The sequence below is a fragment of the Euleptes europaea genome, chromosome 2, assembly GCF_029931775.1.
Source record: "Euleptes europaea isolate rEulEur1 chromosome 2, rEulEur1.hap1, whole genome shotgun sequence".
NCBI classification, from domain to species: domain Eukaryota; kingdom Metazoa; phylum Chordata; class Lepidosauria; order Squamata; family Sphaerodactylidae; genus Euleptes; species Euleptes europaea.
Genome location: NC_079313.1, coordinates 60,675,649 through 60,702,320, shown reverse-complemented (window position 1 = coordinate 60,702,320; position 26,672 = coordinate 60,675,649). Strand labels below are relative to the sequence as shown.

Genomic DNA, 26,672 nt, shown 5'->3' with positions numbered 1-26,672 from the left:
CAGTCACGGTTGAGTGTATGAGCCCAGCTGCTGCGCGGCCCAGGGAGAGAAAGAGAGAGCATCTGTTTGTGTGTGAGCCCATGTATAAAAGGCCCTAGTTTAACAAGCCCAAGTATTTTAGCTGGAAACTTTACTGTCATGTAAATTTACTTCTCTACAGCTGATGGATTCCTTGCAGACTGATTTCAACATCAGCTTTATGGAAGAGGAAAATGAACTATGTGGCAGTGAAGACAATATGTGTGTTGGTATATCAAAAGAATTTTTTTAAGAACTGTACTCTTTGGATGCAGTTACCATATTGCATACATCATAACAACAGCTCCGCTTAAACAAAGCTGTTACCTCCAGTAAGAGCTTTGACCTCTAATGGTTTAATAGCTAATAAAGGATTATTATAAAGTATAAATGAAAAATATGTCTTGAGTTAATTATGACAGGGTGGACTTGTTTCTACCTGTCACCAAGCACTTTTATCTTCTCAAAATAACATCAGTCATTGTTAATAGCTGGCAGTAGTTTTTACATGCTACTTAAGTTCTAAATCTGGGGCATAACTCATACCAGCCTATCTACCTACCTACCTATGCACCGACAGATAATAACTAGTTCAAGCAGGTATTCACACGAGTTTGCTGCTCTCTTTTTCACCCTAACAAAAACTTACCGTAGTTTTTATTGCCTGAAGTAGATCAATACTATGGAGCTCTTGACCACACAGCAGTATTCTAATGGGAGTGAACTGTCTGAAATTCTGCCAACTTAAAATAGTTTAATGCCAAACAGCTCTATTAGTATCTATGGAGATTTTGAAATGTGAATGGCTTGCTTATGTCAGACTAGGGCATAAGCCCTCCCGCATATTAAGTTAGCCCCACCAAATGTCTTTTATTTTCTATGAAAATTCTCAGATAGTTCAGCCTCAGGAAGGCTCTCCAAACATGTTTCAAATTTCATTTGTAAGTACATGCTGTGCCAACTGAGGGATGTGGATCCCATCCACCTGATGAGATGTTGCTGGTTTTATCAACACATTGATTGTCTAGGAAGCTTCCTGACTTTGAAGACAATTTATGGCCTTGAGGATTTCCCTACCCATTTAGGGCTTAAAACCAAGCACCATAACAAGGAGAAGGTTCCATGCAACCAGTTCTGACTACTCAAGAACCTTTCCTGCTCCTCTGTAGTCCTGACCTGATCACACCTACTGCTCTATATAACGCAAGAAATCTGATTGCAGGTTATTTATCCTATAACTGATAATAATGACATATTCAGATCTGATGGTAATTCTTGTACCTGGGCCTTTGCTTTCAGTTTCCAGGGCAGTGATGGAAGAGGGTGACTCACCGGTTATGTGCCTAACTAGGAGAGCCAGCGTGGTATAGTGGTTAAGAGTGCTGGTTAGGAGTAGTGGATTCTAATCTGGAGAACTGGGTTGGTGTCCCCATTCCTACACAGGAAGCCAGCTGGGTAACCTTGGGCTACCACACAGCTCTCTTAGAGCTCTCTCAGCCCCACCTACCTCACAGGGTGTATGTTGTGAGGAGGGGAAGGGAAGGTGATTGTAAGATGGTTTGATTAGTCCTTAAGTGGTAGAGAAAGTAGGCATATAAAAACCAACTCTTCTTCATCATCATCCAACTAGAAGAGTTTGCTGATATTCCTACCAAGCACGATTGTGCCCGTTGGTGTTGTCAATGCACAGAATGTCCACTTTCCACCTTCCACCAATTATATTACCAGATCAGTGACTTTGGGAAGAATTTCTGATTCTGTGTTTATGTGAGTTATTTCATTCTTTGAGACTGCATACACCAGCTAAGGACAATACTTGATTGTACCTGCAGGCAGTCAGGCAGGGATGCATAGACTTGGTGAAGAGGCAGAGTGTAGGGCTTTGCCTTCTGATTATAGACAGCTTTCTTTCTTTGCAGACTTGGGGGAATAACACCACCTTCATCCCCCAACAGTAGAAACACACATGAACACACACAAGTCTGACAAGATGCAAGAGATAACTGATGAGAAAGGATTAGATCATCTCTCTGGAAGAGGCACCAAATGATTCAAGATCTCTCAATGCCTGTAAATTAATGTAAAAGTGTCCACACGCACCCCTTAGTACAAATTGCTCTCCAAGCTATTTATCCCCAGGAGGGGAAGAAAAGACAGGCAATTTTTCATTCACCTGCAAAGAAAGTGAGGGAAAGTTTTTTGTTTTAATTTTAAAACAGAAACAAAGCAAGCAGATTAGGACAACTGTGTCCCCTGCCATGTCTTACTCCAGTGTTTGAAGCATTAATTTACTTATTTCTTAGTCAGCCTCTTGTAGTCGAGGTTAGCCAGGCTGGTAGAACAAAAATGTGTCAATCACTGAAATGCTTCAAGGAGAGGACAGGGTTTAGCTTCTCTTTGCTGCATATCCACCTGATGAGATGGAAGGCAAAGAAATATTTTCTACAGTGTCCACAAGTACCACTTAACATCCATCCTCCACATTTGCGATTCCTCAACTTTCTGCTAAAGGAACTCTCAACTGGAATCTTAGATGGGTGCACTAATTATGTCTTACCTAGTTTCCCAAATCACTCTTGCTTTCCGACTATAGAGCAGCAGTCATCAGAAATGATGAAGATTGTCTTGTTCCACCCAAAGGAAAGTGTACTTTTAAAAAATCTGATAGTCCAGTCTGTATTTAATACAACCAAATAGAGCTGTTAACTAACACATCTCCTCCAGACCTCTAAAAATACTACCTATTGAGGGTCAGTGTGATTCATTGAATGGTTTGAAGCATGTTCTGGCTTTGCTTCAGTTACTTTGTCTGTCAAGTGGAAATAATAATGACATACCTTTTGACAGGTGAGAATGAATGAGATAAACATTGCAAAGAACATTGCTCAGTAAGTGGCAATGCACACACTCATCTCTTTGACGCAGCCATTTTTTTTTGTAGCAGATTTGACTGAAAGCCCATTTTATGAATGACTAAAGAACAAATCTAGCTACCTGGACACAGAATGGTTGTTGGAAAGCTGGGCTTCTGCCAGAGTCAGTCACGAAAGCTGGTTCCATATAGCTTTCTTTCTATGACCCAGCTGCCTAAAAACTGCCTTGTAGTGCCGAACTGGCAATTTGATTTGACCTAAGGCTGTAATCTAGCAACCAGCTATGTGTGTATAAATCTCACTGACATCAATGGTGCTTTCATGTTCATAATTGTGCACACAGAGACATAAGGAGACGTACCTAAACAAACTACTGACAGCTGCTGCAACTGAAGGGCGGTATAAGTAAAGGAGGGAGAAAAAAATCCTGAAGTGCTCATGCTATCCTGCATACATATAATGAACATCAATACTCAGTGTCACAGTCTGCGGATATATAAGGATATTGGGTCATTTTCAATGAATTATCTACCATACATTCCAGATCTCCTTCCTGGGTATATACCGCAAATGTAGAAGTGATAAGTATAGGGGTACATCACTTTACATTTACCTACGGTGACTGTCTTCAGCTATTTTGCTGCCCATTCACACATTTTGTCAATATACTTTTTGAAACTCTTCGTTGTGACATTTCACTAACCTGATTAATTTGGGTTAATCTTCAAATGTGGCTTTCCCAATAATTCCAGGCATTTATAAATGTTAAAAGCACTTGTCCTAACATAGTTATTTGGATGAACCTTCAGTTACTTCCCTCCATTACGAACATTTGTCTATTTCAGGGGTCCCCAAACTTTTTCAGTATGCAGACACTTTTGGAATTGGTGGGTTGGTGGGCACAACCACAAAATGGCTGCTACAGGAGGTGAAGCTAACCACAGAATGATTGCTACAGGAGGCAGGGCCAATCACAAAATGTCAGTCAGTGAGGCTATGCCTAAATCTAATAGAAACTCTTCAGCATTTCATGCAGAAGCTCTGATTACCAAGATGCCTTTTACAATTAACATGTTTAAAAAATGTTTAAAAACGACTACTGCTGAAAGTTAAAAGAGAAAGTGCCAAAGCAGGACTACAGCTGAACATTAAGAAAACAAAAGTAATGACTACAGGAGAATTACACAACTTTAAGGTTGACAATGAGAAAATTGAAATTGTTCAAGACTTTCTATTCCTTGGCTCCACCATCAACCAAAAGGGAGACTGCAGCCAAGAAATCAGAAGGAGATTGAGACTGGGAAGGGCAGTCATGAAGGAGCTAGAAAAGATTTTGAAGTGTAAGGATATGTCACAGGCCACCAAGACTAGATTAATTCATGCCATTGTATTCCCTATTACTATGTATTGGTGTGAAAGCTGGACAGTGAAGAAAGCTGATAGGAAGAAAATAGATTCCTTTGAAATGTGGTGTTGGAGGAGAGTGTTACGGATTCTGTGGATGGCCAAAAAAACAAATCAGTGGGATATAGATCAAATCAAGCCTGAACTGACCCTAGAAGCTAAAATGATTAAACTGAGGCTGTCGTATTTTGGTCACGTCATGAGACGACAAGAGTCAATGGAAAAGACAATCATGCTAGGAAAAGTTGAGGGCAGCAGGAAAAGAGGAAGACCCAACAAGAGATGGATTGACTCAATAAAGGAAGCCACAGCCTTCAATTTGCAAGATCTGAGCAAGGCTGTCAAAGATAGGACATTTTGGAGGACTTTCATTCATAGGGTCGCCATGAGTCGGAAGCGACTTGACAGCACTTAACACACACATGTTTAAAAATATTCTCTTGAATACACACTGCTTAGCTTCAGTCATGCAATGAAGAACCTTGTGCTATAGTGGTAGTTGCTGCTGAAGCCATTAAAAAAACCCACCTACACAGCCAATCAGAAGCCCTGCTGGGCAAAAGCCTAGTACACTTTCTAAAAACACTTGGTGGGCACCAGGAAATGTGTTGGTGGGTACCATGTTGTTCAAAGGCACCACATTGGGGAACCCTTAGACTATTTGCTCTCTCTGTTTTCTGTTTTATCAATGGAACAGAAAGACCTGACTTCTATTCTCATGACTGTTAACTTTCTTTTTAGGATTTTTTTTAACTTACTTACTAGATAGATCACCCGTATCTGCATTTTAACTATCTCAAAGAATTCTAAAAGGCTGGTGGAACAACACCTCCTTGGACAAAATCATACTGATTCTTTCTCTGCAAGTCTTGTTCTTCTATGTGTTTAATAACTCTTTAGCTGCAAAAGTGAAGAGTAGACCAAAAGGCAAGTTCTGTTTTGGTATTGGGTATTCCTAGAAGGAAAACACTGAAAGTTAGAAGGATTGGAATGTAAAGTTAAGCATAGGGAATATTTTGAAAAATCCAATCCAATGGAATGGATAGGATAACCTTTCTGTTATGATAGGCTGCACCTTCTTCTAGTGCCCTGCATATCAATAGCAACTATGGGAACCAAAAACTGACAGCAGAGAACTGGTTGAATTAGAAGCAATATACCCATGATGCTCCCCCTCACGGTATTACAAATGTCATCCATGAAATGAGTGTCCATATGTGGATCCCTGCATCATGTAGAAAGCCACCACAACACATATTTCTCATGGTAGCTGGCACTGGCAAAATAATTTTCTCAAAGATGTGCAGGATCCATCAGTTACATCATTGCATGGAGATCCTACACGCAAAAGCAGCTTTGGCAGCTTTGAAGTAGGAGCCCTAACACATCCATCAGAACTTATTCTTCAGCTGCAGAAAATCACATCTCCCCTGTGCCACTGAAGTTAAATCACTCCATAGGATCAGGTTGTTAGTTTTTATGGATGTGGAAATTTCTTATGCTTCTATGACAGGTTTCAAACTATGGCATTAAATGAGAACGTTGCTCCTAAATGTTTACCCATAAATATAGTTGTATTCCTGGTTAGATACCACACATACGTTTTAATGATGAATTTGTAATAGGTAAAAACGTTGTGTGGCACGGTAAGGTTCTGTGATAGACTACCTTTGCAGCTTATTTTTTTGCCAGTAAATCAAAGGCTCTTCATTTCTTACCAAGAGTTATTTTGTCATGCAACAATTTTCCCGTCAATGAAGAAGCAGAAAGACTCTCTGGAGATAATCATTCTTCAATTTTTGATGCCATAGATTTCCCCTATTTTCTTTGACTCACACTGCTCACTTGGTGAATTCAGAGAGAGAGAAAGAGGGCTAGCACTTGTTCTTTCTGCAGACCTTTCATCACTCTCCAACATTTTTTCATTACCGTACCCAATTTATCACTCAGAAAACAGAGATGGGGAGCTGGGGGGGAAACTGCAGAATCTGAGCCTTGGAGATATATTTGTTGCCTCTGGCTTGATGCTAGTAAAAAAAAGAAGAAAGGGAGGAAAATAAGGCTGCCATTTCTGTTGATTTGTTTCCCAAAGTTGGGCTTCAGAAAAAAAAAAGAGTGCACTAAAGCAGATCAAATGATATAATGCTTCTAACTAAGCACATCTATCCTTCAAACCTTTTCAGCTTTTGACTCAATTAGAAAGGTTAAAAGCTATTTATTGTGATAGGAGCATGGGATTTGGCATATCAGATTAGATTATTGGTCCATCAAGCATAACCTTTGGCAGATAAGGAAGAGCACGGGGACCCCACACCTCTTACCAGCATTTCATTGAATAAATGTGTATGTTTCATCTGGGAAACACTCCTGCCTAGCCCCCTTAAAAAGCCAACTGCTGAAGCCAAGATTTGATCAGCCAAGGTTAATTAGAAATAGGGTTGCCAGCCTCCAGGTACTAGCTGGAAATCTCCCGCTATTACAACTGATCTCCCGGCGACAGACATCACTTGCCCTGGAGAAAATGGCCACTTTGGCAATTGGACTCTATGACATTGAAGTTCCTCCTCTCTCCAAGCCCCGCCCTCCTCCAGTTCCGCCCCAAAAACCTCCCACTGGTGGCAAAGAGGGACCTGGCAACCCTAATTAGAAAGAGTTTGGATCGTGTTTTGTAATCTCTTTCTAACAGGACTTGTGCATTTAACTATTTATAAAACAGCCTTCAAAAGCAGGTTTGACTAAAAAAAATAAACACTGTCATCATGATAATTACAATAATGCTCTTCAGTTTATATGTTAAAACAAATTTTTACTCTAACTGTACAGTGGTCTATTTGCTGTCAAATAACCTTTTCTTAATAAGGCACACTTTGTGGTCACCTATCTGATGGTCTCTTGAGCATAAGGTAATTCAGTTCTGAGGTTTCCTCCCCAATCCCATTTAATCCTTTTCGAAGAAGGCACTTGCCACAGACAAAATTGCATTTTTGGTTAATTTTTACCCTCGAGTGTAAATATAGTGCAGCACACAGAACAAGGAGCAATAGGAAAGTGAACGCTTGCTAAGAGACGATCTAGCCCTTGGGAATTCTAAAAATATAGCAAGTTTCTCACACCGAGGGAAATAATATTGTTAACTAATAATAACATCTACTATGTATATAGTGTGGGGAATTTTCCGATTGCTCAATATGCATTATTTAGGAGGTGTGGAGGAAAAGTTAGATTCGGATTCCCTGTCATTTTTAAAATATGCTGAATCCTGTAAAATTAAGCATAGAACTGGCTGTATTATGAAACCAATGAACTGCTTTCGGGGGAGGGCATTGTTATGCTCCCACTCCCAAACTGCAATGAAATTCCCAGATTTCAGACAATTAAAATTTCCATTTTCAGACCAGACATACGTGAGTTGGCTTGGGGGTGAGTGTGTTCCTCTAGTTCCTGGGATCTTCAAGTATGTGTGGGCTTGGGTCTATTTTTGCACCCTCCTACGTTTTAGCTCACTGTCTCCAATTTCCCTTCAGCATATTTTTTTTTCCAGCCTGGCTTCTCATATTGAAATATGACTGGGAGAATATATGCTTCAAACAGTAGGACACAGGAGGGAGCAGGGTTAGCATTCTTTGTGGAAGTACTCTAGTTTTGTTTAAAAATAGACCAGCTAACACCTTGGGCTAGTCACAGTTCTCTTAGAGCTCTCTCAGCCTCACCTACCTCACAAGGTGTCTCTTGTGGAGAGGGGCAAGGAAGGTGATTGTAAGCCAGTTTGATTCTTTCTTAAGTGGTAGAGTAAGTTGGCATATAAAATTCAACTCTTCTTCTTCTTCTTCTTCTACGTGCCTGCTTTTGGGTGTAAGCACACTTTTCCTTTTTCTCCCGTTGCAGGTAGACTTCCTAACAACAGCCTCAGATTGAGCCTCTGTTTCCATTCTCACCTCTGCCCTATATAAGTATCATGTGTAAGCATCTAACGTTTCCTCAGCCTAGAGCAGGGGTCCTCAAACTTTTTAAACAGGGGGCCAGTTCACTGTCCATCAAACACTGTTGGGGGCCGGACTATAGTTTTTGCAGGAGGGTGGTTGTGGCTAATGGGAGTCGGCGCGGCTCTCCTGTCCTCGCGGCTTGTCTTTCTTCCCTCTTCCCTCCCGTGTGTAGGGAGCTGGGAGAAAGTGACCGGTCGTCACATGAACACATGAAGCTGCCTTCTACTGAATCAGACCCTTGGTCCATCAAAGTCAGTATTGTCTACTCAGACCAGCAGCGGCTCTCCAGGGTCTCAGGCAGGGAGGGGTCTTTCACATCACCTACTTGCCTGGTCCCTTTAACGGGAGATGCCGGGGATTGAACCGGGGACCTTCTGCACGCCAAGCAGATGCTCTACCACTGAGCCACAGCCTCTCCCCTCTAATACATGAACACATGAAGCTGCCTTCTACTGAATCAGACCCTTGGTCCATCAAAGTCAGTATTGTCTACTCAGACCGGCAGCAGCTCTTCAGGGTCTCAGGCAGAGAGGTCTTTCACATCACCTACTTGGGACCTGCTGCATGCCAAGCAGATGCTCGACCACTGAGCCATGATCTCAGGCTGAGGTCTTTCACATCACCTACTTGACTGGTCCCTTTAATTGGAGATGCCGGGAATTGAACCTCAGACCTTCCGCATGCTGAGCAGATGCTCCAGCACTGAGTCAGGGCCCCTCCCCTGATCTCTGATATCCCAAGATATCTCAAGGCCGCACCTGGAGGGTGGCAACCCTATTTTAACCCCCCCATTGCACACAAAGAGCCCCGCCTGATCCCCCCCAGGGATCAGGGATCTCCCCCTTCCCTCCCTCTGCCCCCATCTCACTGGAAGTGCCCCCCGAAGTGCTGGCACTGGTCGCCCACCCAGCCGGGCTGGCACTTGCACTGGCTGGTGCCGGGCTGGCAGCGCCCTCTGTTGGGGCAGGGCTTGTCACACTCCTTCGCCTCCGTTGAGGCGGCTGCCGGAGCCAGCAGGAGGGCGAGGGCACCCAGCAGGAGCGGGAAGGCGGCAGCCATCATCGCCACTGCGCTGCCCGCCGGTCGCGGCCTCCGGCAGTGTCGCTCCATTGCCACAGCTCAGGCGGCAGCTGATGTGAGAGGCTTGGCGGTCAGTCCGCAGCGGCTGGTGCACGGATGGTGGCAGGCGAGGGCTCCCGCTGTGGCGTGGCCTCTCAGGAGCTATGGTGGCCGGGCGAGCTCATCCCCTCCCGCGCTAAGCTTCACTTTCTTTTTTTCCCCCACAAAGGGGGGGGGGGAAGAAAAGGTCGTCGCTCCGCCCTGGCGCGTCCCTCGGGGATCTTTTTTTTAATAAAATTTTTATTTTTTCCAAATTCATTAATGTTCAATTACATTTGTCCATTGACCAATTATATAATATAACAACGTTTTCTCATCATATCTAATATATATTTCTTTAACTTCCCCTCCCCCCTCCTCTGTCTCTTTATTATCATTGTTACTCTTTGTATTTATTGTCTAATTTTTTATAATAAATCACCCGTATCTACTTCAACGAATATGAATTAGATCAAGCGTCCCTCGGGAATCAACACACTTCCTCCCAGCATTACCTTGTGGCTGCAATTTTTTAAAGGGGCCGGGTTCAGGACCCTGATGGACCGGATCCGGCCTGCGGGCCGTAGTTTGAGGACCCCTGGCCTAGAGGGTAGAGGGTGCATCCTCAGGGAACAGAATAGCCCACTCTAACAGGACCTGCACTTACATAAAACCAGGAAGCCCTCGTGTTTCAAATGTTTTATTGATGTTTGTGTTAAAATCATATATAAAAGATAGCAGAGTCTTTATTGTTTTGTGTTTTCACATTAATATTTTACAACTGGGGGTCTATGTTTTGCTAAAGGTTAAGAAGAGTGTTTGAAAAGAAAAAAAGCAATGAGCATCATCATCATCATGTTCTTTCATACAAGCAAAAGGCTTGAGGACAAGTCAAAAGTCCACTTTTGTTATGTGAAAAATAACTTATCAGTATTTTTGGATGTATTCAGGTATCCAGAGTGGAATGTGGGATTCTTGGGAATACCGGTTGGGTCCCATATATTTCTGGAAATATTCAAGAATATGCAGAGATGGCATTTTAAGGATCACAGCCCCCTACCTTTTCCCCATTTGACAATAAGAAGGTAATAAGAAGGTGTGTGCATGACTGGTGTGCGCCTTGCCTAACCTGGGGAAGATGATTGTAGCTAGTGCAAGCCAGGGTGCAAGCTATGGGTCTGGCTAGTGGAAGCTGTGGGTCTGGCTGGATAGTGATCAGAAATTTCTTTCTGTAACCAAAAGTCTTGGTATGATTTCTTAAACTTTGGCTTCAACTCAATGTCATTTTGTAGCTCAGTTAGTTCTTCCTCCACTACCACAACTTCCTTGGCATCTGAAAATGGATTTACCACCCAATCTGGAATTTCCATTGAAAGAAGAACCTCAAATCACTTAAGCATATATTCATGCAGCATATCTAAACGGTGACAAAAATCTTGCAGATCATCATCTTGTATCCCACCTTTCTCTTCTAGCTCAGACAGGCTTGGAAATTGGCATAGCTTGCAATGGCCTATACTGTGTTTGAATAAACTTTGAAATAAAAGTAGAGACCACAGAGTAGGCCCTTATAAGATTGACCTCATTTTCTTGCAGCTGCAAATTCATTTTACTGAACTTTGCGAATAGTTCTGATAAATAAGCAATGTCATGCCTGATCTTTTTGAGTTCAACAGTGAGCAAAGCATCGTGTCTTCAAAAGCCTCCACAACATTGTCAAAAAGGTCAAAAAATGCATCTCACACAGCTGTCTTTTGATAGCCAATGAACTCCAGTATGAAGCAGCAAAATTCAAAACCTTCATCCTTCTTAACACAGAGCTCCCAGAATAGTTGATAACTGAGAGCATGGGCTTTAATTCTATTCACTGCAGTAATGACAGTGTGTGATGATTTGTACAGGCGATCACTGAGGGTTTTTTGCAACCAGATATTGGTGATGAATGACACAATGCATGGTAAAGACATTTGGCACTGCTTTTTCAAGTAAGCAACATACCCATGGTAGAGACCAGTCATTGATGGTGCTCTTTGAGTTGCACAAGTAAGCAGAATGTTAGTAAGCAGAATTTCCTCGTCTTTGAAGAATTGCTCAACAACGCAAAACATTTACTCCCCTTTAGTATCTGTTCCTAGTTTCCTTGCAAATAACAACTTTTAAGCCAAACTTTAATCTTTTATAGATTGCACGTAAGCAAGAAGCAAAGATTCATTGCCTGGCAAAGTTGACTCATCCAACTGTAATGAAAATTCTGTTGTCCTTAGCATGCTGCACAATGTATCTTCTACATTTTCAGCCATTTCATGGTTCTCTGTGGTTGCAGTGGTGGTGCTGCTCTTCAGGCTTTTTATGTTGCTGCAAATTTCCAGAGGGTACAGCTCTCCTGAGGCTCCTTCTCAAGTCACTCAACTTTTAGATCAAGATGGGTTCTGGCTCCTTTTTTCTTATCAGAACCCTCTCTTTTCCCTCAGAAATCTTCTATAGCTCCCTCTCAGGGAGAAAATATCATTTCCCTCTGAACTCCAATAGAGAGTCAATCCCACAGGGTTACACATATGACCTAGAAATATTAATATTGGGAAAGCTGCAGCAAAAATAACATTTATATAACTAAAAAAACCGTTCATAATCAACAGTTTCAGTAACCAAGTACACAGGGAAATAAATACCGCACTCAATACTACTATGTGAAGGAGTTACCAGCAAAAAGTTGAAAAATGACAAGGAGACAATAACACACATGGTGACAACAGCGTCTCAAAACATGGTATACTGGTTTGACTAGAGCTCGGGTGGCATATTTTCTAAAAATTCCAATACTTTGCACTAGATTTCAGCACTACCCAGAAGCGATTAGCCAGCATCCAAGCTCCACCCTGATTGATCGTAAATAAGTGAACAACGTGGTCGAAGGGGGTGACCTCTGGTGCCCCTCTGGTGCCCTCTTGCTTCTTAGCACCCTCTTAGGCAATCCCTCCAGGGGATGGTACTGCCCGCTTTGGGTGCCACTGGGGTAGATGATCATGCATGGGTCACTCCCTGCAAAATAGTGGGCAGTCCCTGCTCCCCTACGTTGTTCTACCCTCATAACTGATTTAGTTGTTTAAAAGTGTTTCAGAGCGAAATAGGGTGTTTATCTGAATTTGTGCAGATTTCCGCACAAGATATTTGTAATCAGTTTTGTTTAAAAGGTACATGGTGTTTTGTGTGTGCTTTTTTTTTTAAAGGTAGAATGTGTACACAAATAAACATTCAACTTAGTATAACTTGTGCTTACACATTCTTACCGATGTGTTTTATGAAAACAGAGAAGGTCAACACTCCCTTGGTAAGGATGTAAAAGGGCCTAGTGGACTGTACAATACACATATGGTTAATACATGGCCATTTACTTTGTAGCATCTGACCACATTTTTGGAGCCAGCATGGTACACCGGTTAGAGTGTCAGACTAGGATCTGGGAGAATCCAGTGTTGTTGTTTTTCAGAGCTAGTAACTTCTTTATCACCCCTAGTAGGCTCCAACAACTGTGCAGTCACAACACCAAGAGCTTTAATGAGGTCAGTAAATAGGGACACTTAATGTAAAAGGGGGTGGGAAATTAGGGTCTCCTGCTCACCTAGCAGGAGGCTGGGTAGGTAGGGACATAGGGGTGCATTGTAGACACAACAGCGTGATGTCATTTCTGGGTTCACCCCTGATATAACTTTACAACAGGGATGTCCAATTTTTTGGCTTCCCTGGGCCACATTGAAAGAAGAAAAATTGTCTTGGGCCGCAAATAAAATACACGAACACTAACTTGAGCTGCACATAAAATACACTAACACTAACGATAGCTGATTTATAATGTTTTAAGTAAGTTTACGATTTTGTGTTGGGCAGCATTCATAGCCGTCCTGGGCTGCATGCAGCCCGGGGGCTGCAGTTTGGACAAGCCTGCTTTACACCACTGACACAACTGCAATTTTTTGCTCTCCCCCCAACCGTACCATAGCAGAAGACCTAACAGCCCTTTGGGAAACAATCATTGGCTCCAAAGGCGAGTCTTTTAAGTAGGCTTTTTGAGCTTGCTAGTTAAGTAATAAAAGTTCACTGACCCTTCCAGACCCTTCTTCTCAGGGCTCTCCTAGCACAGTAAATATGAAACGAAGTCTTGACCTTGAGCTGCAATTTTACAGCAGGACTCCAAGAAGTTTTTTACGCCAACTTCTATAATCCTCACTGGTGTCCTGTCAGCTTTCACAGGCCTGTTCTTGGCTACTGTTCTCTCTCAGACATCTTCTCCCTCTTTTCACTTCCTTTCTTTCCCACTTCCCTCCCAAACAGAAAAATGTTACTGTTTCTTAGGTCAGATTCAGAGACTGTTGGGAGGTGTAGTCCCCAGAAATGCCATTACACAGTAATACTTTGTATAGCCAACGCCCCTTTTCCTTACAACTCCTCCTCTGTAAGGACAGTAAGAACTATCCCCATTTTATGGAATGGGGGAACTCCCTGCCCCAGGATGTGGTGATGGCTGCCAACTTGGAAGGCTTTAAGAGGGGAGTGGGTGGACATGTTCATGGATAGGGTTGTCAGGTCCCTCTTCGCCACCGACGGGAGGTTTTTGAGGCGGAGCCTGAGGTGGGTGAGGTTTGGGGAGGGACTTCAGTGCCTTAGAGTTAGGGTTGCCAACCTCCAGGTAATAGCTGGAGATCTCCTGCTATTACAACTGATCTCCAGCCGATAGAGATCAGTTCCCCTGGAGAAAATGGACACTTTGGCCATTGGACTCTATGGCATTGAAGTCCTTCCCCTCCAGAAACCCCGCCCTCCTCAGGCTTCACCTCAAAAACCTCCCACCGGTGGCGAAGAGAGACCTGGCAACCCTACTTAGAGTCCAAGTGCCATTTTCTCCAGATGAACTGATCTCTATCGGCTGGAGATCAGTTGTAATAGCAGGAGATCTCCAGTTAGTACCTGGACGCTGGCAACCCTATTCATGAAGGAGAGGGCTATTTATGGCTATTAGTAAAAATTAGGGCTGTTAGAAAAAAAATTCGGTAAAGTTCGGCTTTTGCAAAATTCGGCCCTTTTAAATTTGGGACGTGCCAAAGTCCAAAGTCCCACCACTTCAATCCGAGAGTCGGGAAGGGGTCGGGGGTCTTTAAAGAGCCCCCCTGTGGGCCTTCACGGGGCTTCCTTGAAGGCGCGTGGGGGGGCTCTTTAAACAGATCTGCGCCTTCCAACTGGAAGGCGCAGATCTGTTTAAAGCACCCCCCACATGCCTTCAGGGAAGCCCCGTGAAGGCGCGCGCGGGGGGGGGGGGAACAGATCTGCGCCTCCCAGCTGGAAGGCGCAGATTTGTTTAAAGCGCCTTGCTGGAAGGCAAGAGTCCCTGGAGCCTAAGTGGGGAGTTTAAAGACCCACCGCCCGGTTTCCCGGGAGTACCGGGAAAGTGGGCGGTGGATCTTTAAAGGCAGGAAAAGGCAGGTTCGGGAACACCGAACCTGCCAAATTTATTCGGCGATCGCCCTCACCTTTTTTCAGTTAGGTTCCACTGCGGAAAATTCGGTTTTTTTTTCGGTTCGGACAAACGGAATCGACAGCCCTAGTAAAAATGGATACTAAAAATGGATACATACCTATTATCTCCAGGATCAGAGGAGCATGCCTATTATATTAGGATCTTTGGAAAACAGGCAGGATAATGCTGCTGCAGTTGTCTTGTTGGTGGGCTTCCTAGAGGGCTTCCTGGTTGGCCACTGTGTGAACAGACTACTGGACTTGATGGACCTTTGTCTGATCCAGCAGGGCCTTTCTGATGTTCTTAAGGTAAGGCTGAGAGATAATTGTACGCCTAAAACTATTCAAATAGATTAATGACCAAGGTAAGATTTAAATGAAGGACTTCCAGACTGCAGACCACTATTCTTAAACTACATAACATTCAGTGCTTGGCTTAATCTTGAGATCATCCCTTCTGCTGTCACTCTCGTTCTTTTAATTCAGCTCATATAGCAATTTGTATGGCATTTTTAAAGAAAGAAAAAGCTTGTAAAACTCCATAATCTGCTTCAAGTGTTACTCTCAGGGCCAGTGAACATTTGAGTGGTGAACAAATATCACTAAACTAGATGATGCAATTTGATTAGGGAAGGACTCACTGCCCAGTGGAGACAAATTCAGGTGCCAGTTCTCACAGTGTGAGGCATTCTCCCCAGGACTAAACTGTAACAATGTTGGATCCTTTATTTGGGATGAAAGAGAGAAAAAAGAATTTTGATGTTTCAATGAGGCACAGACATCAAAATCAATCTGGCTATGAAGGAGATGAAAAGAGAACAATTAATTCCCTCTTTCTAAATGCTTTTCATATGATATGCTGGCCAGTATCTACCAGGAAAGTTGCAATTGTGAAGGTTGGCTAGGTCCCCATTCATGCTGCCAACTGGAACCGGAAGAAAAACATCCCAAATTAGGCAAGATTCAGCATTGCTGTTAGTGAATTTTCCTGCTAGAATGGAGTTAATCTACTTTCCTTCCATTTTAATGCTCTTAATGAGTCATGCACTTAAGAGCATATTTTCTTTTGCCGGAAGTGGCACATTTGACACGCAGCTACTGCTCATAGAAGCCGAAGCGGGAAAGCACTAGGGCAATCAATGGAAAAAATTATAGTGAACCAGATTTTTGTTGTTGCTTAAGTATGTTCAGTCTTCAGTACTCAAGCAAGATGTGACCAAAAGATCACCAAGTAAGGCTAATGAATGTGGCCCATACCAACAAATCAAATGAAAGTATCATGTTTCCTGTGACACCTTTTTGCTTCTGATGTTAGTCAAATTTGTAATTACCTGGTTCAGTAAGCAAATTTGTCCAACTCACAATATTCAACTGTATTACGAATCAAGTGTTGTTTCCCTCAGAAGATCTTTGCTGGCTTGGAATGTTAAACAAGACTCTTTGAATGCATAGCCAGCATCCAGTGAGGCAAGCATCTAAAAGCCAGCTGCTTTTTAAGAGCATGCACAAAAGCACATTACTAACTGCTCACATTCAATGAAACTGTAGTTGATTTAGTGGTAGGTGGAGGTCTCCCATCCCTCCCAAGGGGTTTGATTTGAAGCTGGCCTTAGTACATCCAAAATATCAGAAAACAGTTAAATTTATTCCAGTCACAGTTTGATCCCACTTCATTCCTAAAGCCATCATGAGACCCAAACCCCTGCCACTACCTTCCTGCTTATCTGGCCTAGTAAAGCAGCAGCATTAACAGGGGCAGGGAGCTCTCAATGGAGGTTTTTTTTTGTCCTAAGTGTCTACTAGGATTGCCAGGCATCCCATTATGGTAGAAGGCCTCCTGCAGGCAACACGAATTGCCTGCCACAGCTCCAAGGAGTGGCAGGGCATTAAAAAAAAAACACCCTCCAGTATCACATGTGGCATGATGTCACTTCTGAGAAAACCCAGAAGTGATGTTACATCGCTCTAGGAATGGCCAGAAGCTCTATGGTTTACCACAGAGTTTCTGGCAATTCCTGGAACAACATGAAGTCACCTCTAGGTTTTCCTTGAAGTGATATCACGGTACACTTGACACTGCAGAACCCAGTGTCCTCACACACCAAGTTCTTGCCGGTTGACAGGCACCTACTGCCGAAACCTCTGCCCGGTGCCAAAAAACCGGTGCAACCCTCATAGGGTTGCACGGGGCGTTCCTGAGCCAAAAGTGCTCGGGAGGCCGACTCCCGTCGGCCCCGCCCTGCATCCAGCGCCGTTACGCCTCCCGGCTCGCTGCCGCAGCCTGTGTCAGCAGCACTTGGGGAGCGGCGCCCGGCCCTGCATGCCGGCGCTGGGGCCACTCACGCCGGCCTGCGCCTTCCGGGCGCCGGCATTGTGGGCCCCTGCCCCGGCGGAGGCCGTAGTCGGCCTCCTAAGGGCTTTGGGACCATTTTTCAGGAATGAGCCCCAAAAGATTAAAACTTGTCTCGTATTTGTTGTTTGGGGAACAGGGGCGAATTGCCAAGTAGCCCTCCAACATGACTTGGGCTGCTGGAGTTTGCACAGGGAAGGCAAAATCAAACTATTATTCCAAGAGAAGGTACCATAAAGCCCGCACAGGGAACACTGTCTATAATGTGTACCAACATTATGATCTGGGACAGAACCCTGGAACTTTTACTGAGAAACTTATAAATGTCCAGGCAATTCCAAATAAAGATGAATGGAGTTTGCCCTTCACTGCTTTCTGTGTTAATGTTTGAGAGTATCTGTAGATCTCAACTGTCCCTTTATGCACCTCTCATCAGAACACAGGAAGTAAGTAATGTGAAGTGTGCTTCTTTTTCTCATAATGGGCATTGTCAGCTGAGTGAACAGCCAGAGAAATAGAATAGACAAAGCACACTATACGCACCCACTGACTTTATATAAATTATAATAGAAAAGTTTCTACAAATAATCAAATAGCTCCAGAAAGATCTGGCCATGTATTCTCAAGCAGTGAACACAGAAATGAATCCAACAACAATGAACTACTGACTTTAAAATCAGGAAAAATCTTTTCCTGCAGTGCGATCCTAAGAACAATTTACTGGAAGTAAGCCCTACTCAATAGACTTGGTTGGGATTGCTGTCTGAGGCACCTTCTTGAAGAAATACATTTGGGTCTCAGGCAATAAATGAGGAACAAATGCAAAGACACAGTGCAAAAAACAATGTTCTGCAAAGTCTTTTAGAATAACCAGAAACAGACAGCAAACAGTTCATATGACTAGTAGATGGGAGGGGGTGTTAGGATTCCAACATATAATAAAAGGCAGGTTGGGCAGGAATTGGGGATATTGAAGCCCCACCTTTGTTGCATTATATTTCTTGTACATTCAGCTACATACTCTATTTTATTTTATTTATGGGACAACTTCTGCCTTTCTTCTTATATTGATTGTTTTTAATCAAATTTCAAAAGAACCAGGAGTCTGCAGCTGTTATTGTCCCATAAATTCAAAAGAATGCATTCACCTTCGCCTGTGAGGTTCCACTGAAACCATATCTGACTTTAGCAGCAATACCAGTCAGATAAGCCTGCTCCAGATTATTAAAACATTGACTTTCTTTGAGTTATATCCCCAGGAGGCATGCCACAGGGAGAGCAGCTTCCAGGGAGCTGCAACTTATGTCCCACTGTGTGCAGCATGGAACCGTGTGCTTCTTTCCCCCCACCCTTCCCTGCCGTTTATTTAAAACTAAAACAAAAACAAAAAAAGCAACTTCATTTATGAAACGGCCATGACTGACAATGAGAGTAGCAAGGGAAGGTGCTTCCAAACCCTTTGTCCATTAAAAATTTCTTAGCTGCTTTCCCGCTCCATAGGGAAAAGAGACCTATCCTGTTTCCTTGCATGGGGAAGGAACTGTATGTATGGAGAGACTTGCAGTAGATAAGTGTCAGCATAGTAAAGAGTTAAGGAGCTGCACTTCCTGTCACTCTTCCACCCAAAACCGTGGCTTTCTAAGGCTGTTCTTCATTTTTTTTAAAGTGAGATTGCTAGGGGAAAGAAACAGGGAACTTACAGTGCAATCTTAGGTACAGTTATATCTTTAAAAGCCCATCTAAATCAGTGCGCTTAGAAGGATTTACCTGTTTAGAACTGCACTCTTATTGTCACATCTAATTTGGAACTCACAGTGCTCTACTTAATCAACATAACAGTTCCCAAGTTTTCATAATTAAGGAGTGACAAAGGCAGGAAGAGTCAACCCAGGACATCACACAAAAGGATCTGCTCTTATGGTTCCTGGGGGCAAATACACTACAGGCATCAGAAAAACTGGGGAAATTCTGTTTTTTTAGCAGGTGTTACATTTCAACCATCCTAGATAATGGGAGAGCAAGAAACGTGGGTGGGGGAGACATACCTGCTTTTCTCAGACCCAGACATCTATGTGTATAACCAAATGTGAGCGTTTTTTATGTGTGACTAGGAATGGGGGGGTGCAGCAGGGACCTGGTTACATATACAAAGGGCGAAAACGCATGGTCACTTTATCCTCCTTTGATCCCTGTTTTAGCCAGGATCGAATGCACATTAAGCGAAACGCATGCGTTCAATCCAGGCTGAATCCTGGCTGAAACAGAGATTAAAGAAGGATAAAGCGACCATGCGTTTTCGCCCAAAGTCTGCTGCATACACAGAGCTCACTGAAGATTCTCATGGATATCCCAGAGCAGGGACAGCAGGCACGATCTTACTCCCCTCTACAGTATATGTGATTTTAAGTGCCTGAACACGTCTCTTAAGATAACTTGTTCCGAAACATAGATACTTTTGAAGCTACCATCAATGGCTCCATAACATTCTGAAGGGCTATAGTAACAAAATATGTCAGATATATAAAAATTTGTCTACCTTGAAATTCAATGAAAAGTTAATTCAAATTAAATATTAAAGAAAAGTCAGTTAAATTACTTCATAAAACACAGTGATTATTATTAAAGCCTCTGCTAATAAGAAATAAATCAAATCTGAAGTGCTCTGCAAAGGTATTACAAGGATTATAAACATTCAAAATAGCCAGCTTACTCCAATTAATATTGACTTCCAGAGCTGAATATTCAAAATCCTTTCTAATTAGAATTTCAACTGCTAGTTAATGATTTGACTAAGATATTATGAGGCTAGGAGAATTCATTTCTTAGTCCTAGGTAGTGGCTTTGGCATTTTAGCTTCAGGAAAATATTAGCATTTCCAGATATGATTCATATATCTAAAAACAGATAAGGCTGCTCATCATGAGATAACCAATGGCAATGCCATTGCCGCAAGAAGCAGAGAGATCACAGAATCAGAAACTGTCAGTAAACGCAGTCCTTCAAAGATGAGGATAGAGAAATTCCTGGTGATTCAGGAGAGGTGCCTGGAGAGGGCAGAGTTTGACGAGGGGAGACCAGTGGGACCGTGAAGTCATTCTAGGATTCTCATTTCTCCTAGATGCTATAGAGTCTATTCTCCAAAGCTGCCATTTCCTTTATGGAAAGCTGCCGTATCTTATCCCACATGCATCTACCTGTACACTCCGGTCATCTTTAGAGTCCCTGCTTCAGTTGCTCCTGCCATCTGAAGCTAGGTGGATCCAACCTGAGAAAGGCTTTCTTTGTTGTGGCACCAAAACTTTAGAACTTCCTCTATCAGTGTCATGTGCCAGCAGGTGAAGACTTTTTTTTGTTTAATCTGGCATTAGGATTGCAGATCTCCACTAGGGTGTTTGTCCACTCGCTCTTTCTCTGGCTGAGTGGGGTGGACCAGTGCATGAGGATCAGGACTTAGGAGAGCCCCCACTCCTCAAAAGGTTCCAGAACTACCTTTAAGTACCATTAAAAGTCCGGTCTGTACTGCATATCAGGCCACTCAAAATGTATTCCACATATACTACAGAGGGATAAATAGGCTTTCCAATTGCCTGGTGGGGGCAGGCAAAATCCCGCCAATCCACCAGGCTGCCCGCCGACCAACTGAGGGTTGGTGGGCAAAAGACAACCAGGGAGAGGGGGAGGGGCGTGATGTGTACGCGCGCAACCCATGCGACATGCCAATGTTGCTTCCGGGTTTACTCACAGATGCTCTAGCAACCTCCACTGAAACTCTATGAAAACCATAGAGTTTACCCAGAAGTTACTCCGGTGTGCCATGCGTGGCGCACGCATGTGTCACGTGCCCCTAGCCAGGCCCTCGCAAAGCTCCCGCTGGTGGAGCAAAAGGACCTGGCAACCCTACGGATAAGCCATTAACAATGAAAAATTGGTCTCTGTCCTGTGGAGTACACAGTCTGCATTCTGACAACAGAGGGAGGGCTGAAGAGGGTTAGTGGGGAATGAATAGGGCCCCTGGATCCTTAGGTGCATGTAATGGAAATGGGTGCCCAGCTGATTTTTACTGCTGCAATAGGTCCAGGAAAGAGAAACTCACAATGTGCTTGTCCACGGCTGCCACCTAACAAATCCACAAACACATCCAGAACTGGAAAGAATTGCATAAGTTGCTCTATCCACAATGTACTGCAAGCAGCAAGCATGGTTACTGTAGGAAGGTAAGCTGTCTATGCTACGAGGCCCAATTATATTAACATCACTTATGAAAAATAAGAATATTGAAGATGTTGGCAAAAAAAAGATAAACAGAGGTTGCCTTTGGCTAAGAAGAGGTGCAAGAAAAGACTACTATAGCATTGTGTTGGTGGTCAAAGCACACAGATGTATGGATAGGGTTGCCAATCTCCAGGTACTAGCTGGGGATCTCCTGCTGTTACAACTGATCTCCAGTTGATCGAGATCAGTTCACCTGGAGAAAATGGCCACTTTGGCAATTGGACTCTATGGCATTGAAGTCCCTCCCTTCCCCAAACCCCACCCTTCTCAGGCTCCACCCCAAAAACTTCCTGGTATTTCCCAACCTGGAGCTGGCAACCCTATGTATGGAGGGGTTCTCATCTGCTAAATCCACTCATCATTTTTGCATATGCATGGTAATTTCTACTAAGAGGTTACATGTAACTCTAGCACATATTGGAGGTCTACAGCCTATGGCTCTTGTACCAAATATGGCTGGTTGTTTTTTTAATCTTTAAGTTAAGGTATACTGAGGAGGTATACAGAAAGATAAAATAACCTGCATGAGACGGGAAAGGAAGGAAAATATTTTTGTGGGAGCAAAGGGCTACTTAGAGAAGCTTTACAGAAAGGGAAAAGATAAAGGTGAACAGCTGTGAATAATCCAGTGTGAACCATGCACAGTTTTATACCAGTGTACTAAAACAATCTCACAAGGTGCTCCTGGGTATATTTATTACTTATTGTGAGATCTCACCATGTGTGCCACTTTCTATTAAGAGAGTCACAATGACTAGTGTTTGGGCTGCAGAAACACCCTAAAGGCCAGTCTAGTCAGTACAATGTTAATGTGTATGACAACTGTAGGAGAGTGCCAGTCTGAGCAAAGACATGGTGGGAGGGGCAGGGCTGTTGTCCCCCTCAGGTTGTTTTTCTGATAAAAAATCAGCTCCCCTGCTGCTTTCCTATTTTTTCCCACAGGAGGAAACACATCTTGTGGTGCAAGTATTGGGGGAAAAGAAAGAATGGTTCAAGGGAAGGTTACCCCCCATCATTACTTGGCTTGAACTGGCAGCTTCCCATGGGTATTTTCTATTTTTTTAAAAAAATGTTGATTTTAATATTGAGTTTTAAAAGTATGTGATTTCTTCAGCCTATCCTAATGGTAGAAAAGGGTTCTGGCGATATTGGAGGGCAGTAATGCAAAGTAAGAACAGCCAGCATGATTCAATAATTAGAGTGTTGGACTGTAACCAGGGAGAACCAGGGTTGACACCTCACCCTCCTGCTATGAAACCTCCCTGGTGACCTTGAGCCAATAAATCTCAGCATAACTGAGCTCACAGGGTTATTGTGAAGACAAAATGGAGGGACGTGATCCTGTATGACACCCTGAGCTCCATGGAGAATGGGTGGGATAAAGATCCAATAAATACATGAAGAAGCTGTCAAAGAATTGTCAAATGCAGGTGCTCACGTTAGTTATGAGCTTTACCGTGCATTCCTAAGGTTGGGGGCCAATTTCTCTTAGGAGGTGGCGTGACCTTGCTGCCAGCTTAAGACTCATGGCACAAGACTCACGCTGGCGGCAAGGGCAGTTCCATCGGTGGCTGAGCACCGCGTAGCTGCGCGCCTCTCCTCCACCAGCACAGTCTCCCCGTGGCACAGGCCACAGCGGAGACTTGCTGCACTGGCACGGGGGGCATTCCCAGGGCGTTCCTGGGGCGAGCTGGGGGAAGGAGCCACCGGTGGGCGGCTTCCTGTCCCCTTTTGCCCCGTTACGCCGGCACCGAGAACAGCATTGCTGTGCCTCCTTTTTAGCAGGTGCAGCCTTGCTGTTCTCTATGGGGTGAAAGGCCCCGTTTAACAACAACCAAAAGCCGCATAAAGGCTTTTTTTCCCCTGGCATATGGGGAACGGCTTTAGGAGGCGGCTCGGCTGTGCCTTCTCCTTGCAGTTCCTGTACGCTGAATCTTGGGAATGCACGGTTAGTACATAAAACAAGGGCTGCTTTACATTTTAAGTTAATTGATGTAGTATGTCTGAAGTCAAAACTGTAACACATCTGGAAACATCTGGTTGAAAACACTCAGGGAAACCCTTTGAGAAAACAATCAATCAACTATGACTTGCAGGCCCATATTTACAGTATACTCCCTGCCTAGCTACACACAGTTGTTAGGGAGACACATGGTGGACAAACGGGAACTAGCTTTTCCTATCATTTCTACAGTTGGTGATTCTGCTACTTCCTGATATTAAAGGGGGGGGTATTGTATTGCCACAAGGTAGTTGAGTTCAAGAATTTTCAAGCTGCTTGTTTAAAAAAACAAATGGAGCTTTCAGAAAAAGAATAGCTTTAATACAGAACTATTGGTGTATTGGCTTCTAAATAGATTTATAGGAGGAATAATTCTGTGCAGGTCAGGCCATGACTGGAAATAGTTTTTTTTAAAAAAAGACTTGGCAAATTAAGCAATAAAACACAATAGACAGTGTATTTCTGGGAAGCTGCTGCAAGCACTTTGAAGCACTGGTGGAGTACCTTAGTATTTTAGACACCCACTTTTTGAAGTGTTCCTTTACTCTTAGCACATGGAAATTATAATAGAAAACCAGTGGGGGATATCAAGCAAGTGCATTTTAGAATGACTATAGACAACAATGCACCATCTGTGAGAAACTTCATCTCTGCCCAACACTTTAGAGCTAACAAGGGTGTAAACACAATACATTTTAAAGCTGCAGAAACCTGGCTATATATATATATATAAATCACATGATGGATGTAGCAATATGTTCATAGCTGCAGCTAAAAGAACTGCTGTAAATAACAGAACTCATGATTCTGTGATTTTACCATCTGCAAAGGTTCTTTAAAAATCAGTTCTATCTATCCCAGATCCACAGGGTACCGCAGCCAGATTTCCATGGCTAAATTTCACCTCTCTCCCACCCTTCCAAAGAAAAAGGACAAATACCTAATTCAAAATTCCTGTTCTTCATTCTGCTTATCCTTTTATGTGCTAACAAAATGAATGCCTACGCATAGCTAAGGAGTCCTGCTGAACAATAATCCTCAGTGCTGCATCACAGTTATTTAATTTCCTCTTCTTTTATTTATTTTGAAATGAAAACCTCATGTGATGGGCTCTCTGGTGCTATTACTAATTATCTTTCTGAGGCACCAGTGGCAGCTTTTAGGAAGGGGAAATTTCAAGGGACAGCGGCTTGTTATCGTGGAATGTGTGTGTGTGTGCTTATGCAGCATCCTTAAACATTATATAAAGATGCCAGTATGGTGCTGTGGTTAGAGTGTTGGATGAGGAGCTGGGAGACCCAGATGCACATTTCCCCTATGTCATGAAAATCACTGCAAGACTTGAACCAGTTTCTGTCTTTCAGCCTCACCTACTCACAGGGTTATTAAAAGAATAAAATGGAGGGAAGAACTATGTAAGCCAAATGAGTTTGTTGCAGGAAGAGCAAGATAAAAATGTAACAGAAATATATATATATTTAATTTCATTCAATTTTTATCCCACCCTTTCCCATGAAAGCAGGGCTCAGGGCACTTTGACATCACATGAACACATGAAGCTGCCTTATACTGGATCGGACCCTTGGTCCACCAAGGTCAGTATTGTCTACTCAGACTGGCAGCGGCTCTCCAGGGTCTCAGGCTGAGATCTTTCACATCACCTACCTGCCTAGTCCCTTTAACTAGAGACGCCGGGGATTGAACCTGGGACCTTCTGCATGCCAAGCAGATGCTCTACCACTGAGCCACAGTCCCTCCCATAGATCCATAGATGATTCACATTCATCCATAGATGATCCATAGATGATGCACAACATCCATCGATGATTCACATTCAAAATCAAAAGAAAAAAAAGCAATGAAGAAGAATCCTGTGGAATCTACAGAGGAATGATGGATATCAACAAAAAGATAAAGACGCAGTTCTAATTAAAGCATTTAATTTCAGGGGCCCTGCCCTTAAAGTTCACCTGAATGGGCAAGGCAATGCAAGCTGCAAGCACTGTGTTCTGAATGACTCAGGTCAGGCCTAATGAAGACAGCCGTGCACTTCAGAAGCCCTAGGTGTCTAGTTGGATTTCCTATGTAAGATAATTTAACTCCTGGCTTTAGGTACACCTCTCTAACGTTTTATGTTTGTTAAGGGTATAATACACAAGGCACACTATTAGAGAATCTCTGCTTCCATTTTTTAATGAAAGCATAACTATTGCATTCATAACAGTGACAAAATCAACAGAAAATTATACCATCCATCATAGTTACATAGATAATTAAAGAAGAGCTATTACATGAGTCCATAAACGTTTCTTACTCTGAAAGATAAGCAGGTCACAGGCAAGGAGGCTCTGAGAAGAAGCTCTCGGTCAATTCAGTTTCACGTATTTATAGCCTTTTAAAAACATCTTCTAACGATAGCTAACTGCCCCCCTTGATAAGGGCACACATTTTTGGCCATGAAAATGGGGGAGTTTAAGAAGTTTAATTTAACTGCATATCCAGCCCAACAGTCCCAATGTAAGTCCCCCACCCCACCCCCAGCTGCTACTCATGAAAGGAAACTGCACGGGAGAGACACAGTCGCTGATTATCAAGCTTGTTTGGTTTGAATCTCAGACTTAATGGGAGAACTACACACTAACAGCGAATCTGGCAGTCGCATAGTAGTATTATGATTGTGTCCCCAAACTGTACCATTAGGCCAGCTGAAGCAGTCTCCACAGGTGGTGGATGGGGGAGGTACAGCAATCACCCATCTCGCTCACCCTACACCAGCTGCCCATTCTGCCACCTCTGTCCCCATGCTGGAGCAGCTATCTTGCCCTCTTTTAAAGTTGAATAGCCAGCCATGTGTGCCCCTCTAGGGCTTCCAAAACGTTTGTGAAATTCCTTCCAGTTGAGAGAGTTCAACCATCATTTTGGTTGCCTAAACAACCATGGAAATTGGACTGGATTGCCTTGACAACCAACTTGATGGCAAAAGGACAGAATCTCATGAGAGCTTTGGAATCTTATAGTGCTGTGTGGTTTGTCATTTCAATGAGGCTAAGGAAGCAAGGAAGCTCTGGCAGAAGCTGAATTGTGAGTGGCTCAATGGTCTCGAGCTGGCGTGGCTTGTTCTAAATTAGGGTGCTATTTAGGGTTTGTTTATGGAAGGCAGGAGT

The 26,672-nt window shown here is 43.3% G+C and overlaps 1 protein-coding gene and 1 non-coding gene across 2 annotated transcripts in view; one reads left to right on the top strand and one right to left on the bottom strand.

Moving 5' to 3' along the window:
- NEGR1 (neuronal growth regulator 1) overlaps positions 1-26,672 on the bottom strand; it is a 665,802-nt gene that overhangs the window by 289,017 nt on the left and 350,113 nt on the right. The window lies entirely within an intron of this gene.
- LOC130474074 (U6atac minor spliceosomal RNA) lies at positions 12,668-12,794 on the top strand. The gene has a single exon (XR_008933221.1). It is a non-coding gene; the product is annotated as a U6atac minor spliceosomal RNA (small nuclear RNA).